Below are 6,000 nucleotides of genomic sequence, written 5' to 3' on the forward strand. Positions count from 1 at the left end.
GTTTGTATCTATGCCTCTTGATAGTTTTTTAGATTCTTGTGTTGTTCCATGGAGCTGACTCATTTGTTTGCGCCTGATGCCATGACTACACTTTGAGGTTAGACAACACACTCCGTAGTTGTATTGGGAACTCCTTATATGGTTATAGCTGAGTCATAGTGATGCAAGCGTGATGACATGGTTTGTCAGCACGCCTCCCCCATTAGCCAATTTTATTATAGGATACACATTTTTCGCATTATTGTGAAATGTATAACCATAGTGGATATAATGTGTAAGACTTTGGGCTTCTAAACTTCTCCTGAAGTATGTTTAAGTTTTCTTTTCATCCTGTTTTTAATGTTTTTGTGCAAATAAATCTAAATTAAAAAAAAGTAATCTTTTCAGCGACCATTGTCGTTTTGTTTTATATAATAAAAAATATTTCCATTTGTAGATTTATTATGCATCTTGTGATTTGTTTCCCCTGTGTATGAAATGTGCTATGCAATATAGTTCCATACCCCATAATATCAATGTCCAGAATCATCTTTTCAGCCATCTTAGTTGTTTTGTTTTATATCTTGTATATCTTTATATCTCAATATAAAACAATATTCATTTGTATAATACCTGTATATATCCTGTGATTTTCCCCCCTTGTATGAAATGTGCTATACAATACTATAGTTGGACATGCCTTGGCTTTGATTTTAAACCTGATTCTATCCTGTTGCTACAGACTCAAAGATATATAATTTTGCTAACTTTTTTTTTCTTTACATTTTTATCCCACGATTTTGTAACCCTATTTTTTACACCCAGTGCCAATTGTCTATGTAATCCTGGGCACTACCTAACCTCTGCCAACCTAGGGAGGCCAGGGCCGAGCTCATGCCTCCTTCAATGCATGAGAGCCAACTGACCTTCTTGTCACCTGACAGGGGAGAGTTTCCCTGGTTGGACGTAGCGTGTGGAAGGAACACGTTATTCCAACCAGTTCTCTTCCCCTCCATCAGGCGCCCCGGCTGGCCAGGGGGAGGCAGTATAGTGACCAGGATTACTGCATGTTTTTGTGAGGGTACCTACCCTAGGAGACACGGGGAGAACATGCAAACTCCACACAGAAAGGCCCTTTCGCCAACCCCACCTAGGGTATGGGCACTGATGACGCGGAGGAGAGAACACACCCCCAGTGCCTACAGCGTCCCCTGCGGGAATCGAACCCAGGACCTTCTAGCTGTGAGGCGACAGCACTACCGACTGTGCCACCGTGCCCCCTATTTTTTGCTAACTTTTAACTGCAATCCCATTCAAATGGGAATGTTCAGTGACTTAACTGATATGGGAAGTGTTGTCTATCCCACACCCGTAATACGCACCTGTGAGGATGACGTGGCAAAATTGCCCAAAATAAATTACAGCAAAATGTGTTAATACTTAGTGGAATTGATGGGAAATCTGAAAGGCTCAGAAGCGTACCAATAGTTCCACAGCAACAAAGTTGGTTGTGTACTAACCTACAAACATGATAGCTTAGCTTTGTGTGTTTTTGAGTATTAAACCAAGCAATGTCTTAATTCTTGGTACAATGTGTGGGTGGAGATACTGTAATGGAGGCAGGAGACGTGGAAACCACAGGCTGCAGTTGTGTAAGAACAATACTGCACCTTCTATTTTGCCTACATGCTCCCGAGAATTGTTGACGGGTTTGTTGTAGAGATGTGTTCTAATTTATCTCAGTATTGTTAAATCAACATTTATTAATTAAACCTGCCACCTCTAACACAGACTGTTAGCCTGCAAAGGTCCTACAGCACAGCCAGGCTAGCAGATAGTCTCCATAATAACCGCGACTACTGCACAACACATGTGTCGTATATGGTCCATTGATCAGACAGGAAAAAACACTATTCCATAACTATTCCCTAAGTGCAAGAATACACAAGAATCCAGTTTGAAAGAGGGTTTGTCCATAGAAATGTATTTATTTCCACAGACGTGACACCTGCATTGCCAATCCACAGAGTGTAACTTAAATCACCAAAACATTGTACTTTATACAGACAGACATTTGACATAGGACCTCCTCCCAGTCCTCCTTCCTGACCACTTACAAACAGGTTTTTAGAAGCAGATGGCTTCTTGGGGTGGTCCTTCTCAGTCAACACAATGGATCACACAATCTGTCTTGGTTTTAACACAGAACATTTATCTATCAAACTGCACTTTTACACAAGCTCATATTATGAAATCATTGTTTAACATCTTATTAGCTTCAATATAAGACCACACATATATGTATTCAACCTTGTATGAATGATTTAGACAAAAAGAGATGTTAATACTTTGAACAGGTCAAATCATAGCAACTGGTTGAGTCAGCTGTCCTTGTGACTCTGGGTATTCTCTATTTACCTTTCATCCTAAAACAGTGGTCGCAGCTTCAAGGGGTATATTCCTATAGGGGCACCTGTTCAGAGCAAAAGGTCTCACTGCACTATTTTAACTTGAATCTAACTGTGCTTTTTCTCTTACCCTATAAGGTGCAAGGCTGTGCGCCTCACAGTCTATTTCTCAACCCTAGTACTTTTCCGGCTTCCTCCTTAATTTACTGAAACAATGTCATTCTTGAATAGATTTGCCATCCTGCTGTCTCTGTTATTAACCCTTAATAAATGATATAGTCCTGGATACCATACATGCATCATACATACTCTAAGTCTAAGCACAGGCAGAGCAGAGCCTGAACACAGGTAGCCTTCGATCAAGACTCGTAGATGTATCGATTTTTACATTTTTATATCTACAAGAGTCTTAACGACCACCCCCCCAGTTTGCCCTTGAATGTCACCAGTAAAGCCTGTATTTCTCCGAACATGTACTAATGCAAAATGCAGGGGCGTCAACAGTGGCGTTTGGTGGATTCTAACGTTGACCGGGCCAGAACCGGGCCAGAACCGGTTTGACGGCTAAACTGGTTTTTAATGGCCACTCATTAACAATTCGGCCGAATGCAAATGAGCCCCATTTGAAAACAAAGGAGACTTTCTGTGGTCGGCTACAACAGAATAGGGTGAGGGGCTGCTAATGTTGATTTTTAGTTATTTTCCCCTGGATCTTGCCCCTACACAGGGACAAGCTGGGTTTACAGACCGGGCCATGGCCTCGTTGGCCCCAATGACGATACGCGCCTGGGCGTCAATCTGTCTTGAGGCTGGAGGGGGTCCCTCGCGCGCGAAGCGAAACATTTTGGTTATATGGCGGATTTGGGAGGTTTCTTTCTTGGATTTTGGTTACTTTATTTTGGTTTTAGGGTTAGGTTAGGGTTATGTTATTTTGCCTAATTTTACTGATTTAATATCAAAATACTATTTTAACATTAATTTTTTTATTATTCTAAATGACTTGGAGATGAGTAGCCCTGATCACCTCAAGGCAAAACACAGGCCGAGGCACAGCCAACTGCCAAGTAGGAGTAATATAAAATTTATTTTACCCACCACTGGCTGTTTCAAATAATGAGCAGAGCAGAGGAATTGAGCATCAACCATCTACGATTATCAATAGCTACTGTAAAGTATAACTAATAGAAGGTTTGGCACAGAGGCTTGTGAGTTTTGATCAGAACATGAAGTTTGCTTTATATTAACTTAGTAAATTTATTCATCACCAGGCAGCCGCACTTGGAGTTGGTTTGTTTCAGGATAGACAAACACTAATAACAAATATAATGCAGCTGAGAAACTTTGGTCAACTTCATTATGTACAGTACTTGCATAATACATGGTCTTTTGGGCGCAAAAAAATAGTCTACTTTCGATCTGATGGATAGGGTTCTGTGCAGACTGCAGTCCATTTGGAAACACTGGACCCTACCTGGTCGTAGTGTCACTGTTGCCTGGGCTGGTCCAGGTCCATTGCATTGCTCCTAACATTATCAAAATTGCAGCTGCTAAATCAATCCTTTGATCACTGATGACCGACATTCTCCGTGTCCTCCTCTTCACTTCGATTTTGGTCAAACTACCTATAATTATTCACAACAAATCTTTGGATTTGATGATAACTCCGTCAGTCCCGTGGTCGTTAGTTTGAGTCAGCGGGGGTCTATCACTTTCTGTTTCTTTTTCCTCGGTAGCTTTCACTGTTTTAAAATACTTGCTTAAATATGCACACTTTGCAGCTAGCACAGATAGCCCCTACGGAACCTCTCCCTCCGCTAAGTAGCTCCGAGATGAGGTCCCTCTTTAATTCCTGCCGGCTGCGGTAGACATTTTCGCACATTTTCCAGTTTTACATGTTTCTTACCCCTTTCTGCACATCGTATCCAAAAAGCAAAGCAATTGCGCCACTCTCTCAGATGTTTTAAGTTCTAGCGGAACATAACAGCTTCCAACGTGTTGAAGAAAGTATTTAATTTGCATCGGATTTCATCCGGTTCCATAATATTTTGCATTAGAAGATGCAATTCAACATTTGACCAGTAGGGTAATCAGTAATGTTATCTCTACGGGCGCAACTCTTGCGCAATGTCTTAAAAACATGGAACCGGATGAAAACCGAGGCAAATTAAATACTTTCTTCAACACGTTGGAAGCTGTTATGTTCCGCTAGAGCTTAAAACATCTGAGAGAGTGGCGCAATTGCTTTGCTTTTTGGATACGATGTGCAGAAAGGGGTAAGAAACATGTAAAACTGGAAAATGTGCGAAAATGTCTACCGCAGCCGGCAGGAATTAAAGAGGGACCTCATCTCGGAGCTACTTAGCGGAGGGAGAGGTTCCGTAGGGGCTACTAGCACAGATAGCTCTTGTATCCTCTCATTATGTTGTTGAGCTCCTGATTATTTTCTTCCCCAAATTCAACTTGTAAACAAACCGGTGAAACCACATGTTGCTGCGTGGTCGGTGTCAGGGGTGAGCTCTAGGGGGTGCTCAGGGGGTCGGCGACCCCTTAGTTCTGACACTATGGGGGCTGGGGGCTCGCGCGTGCTCCACAAGCACGAGCAGCTCCACATGCACGCGCGAGCACACACCGTCAGCCGCCCGCGAGCCGTCAATCATTAACACAACAACGCACCGTCAGGGGCGAGCCGTCTTTAACACCTTAAACAATGGCCTCAACCTGGCTGCTTTGCATAACATTAGGCTACCCGAGAAAAGCCATGGAGTGTGAAAGGGTTAATCGCTTATCAGAGGACACAAGAGCTACAAAGTTATCCCTGTCTAGCTCTGGTCCATAGCGTTAGAAGGAGTTCTCCTTAACGTTATGGTACTTTCCATTCTTTCCCCTCGCACCGCGGTAGCCAGCCTCTCGTCTGTAGTAAAAATAAAAAATACACTTTTGGTACTCACCAAAACAAAGACGGTTTAATGGAGTTGAAAGCCTATTCTACTACGTGGGAACACTCTGAGTCTAAAATACACTTTTTGGCCAGAAAAGAAAATATTTCACCGGAAGGAAGAATCTGGTCAATAGGAAAATTCCATTGACCATATCTGTAGAGGGCACTGTGGAGTAACCAAAAACAGGTTTTAATTCCGGTGAAATATTTTCTTTTCTGGCCAAAAACTGTATTTTAGACGTGAGGTGGGGGCTCACAGTGTTCCCATTTAGTAAAGTAGGCTTTCAACTCCATAAAACCGTCTTTGTTTTGGTGAGTAGCAAAAGGGTATTTTTTTATTTTTTTACTTGTTTTAAAAACCACTGTTTTGAAAGCAATGTAATAAGTCTTTAAAAAAAGTAATTAAAGTATAGAATGGTCGGTATAGAATACAAGAACGCTCGTCCCAAAACACACTCGCCCCGGGTATATCCGGCGGCCTCGGTCGGCGAAAAAAATAGGGGCGAGTGTGTTTTGGGGCGAGTGTTTTTTCCCCGTGCAGTGAAGGAAGGCGGTGCTGCGGACCAAACCATTTTGGGATTTACACGGGGGGGGGGCAAATAAATCCTTTAAAATACATCGTGTTTATGAGTGCAGTGCATGATTTCAAAAGTGGGTTCAGATTCTATTAAATAA

Source organism: Gymnoscopelus braueri, assembly GCF_963280865.1.
Source record: "Gymnoscopelus braueri genome assembly, chromosome: 12".
Lineage (NCBI taxonomy): Eukaryota > Metazoa > Chordata > Actinopteri > Myctophiformes > Myctophidae > Gymnoscopelus > Gymnoscopelus braueri.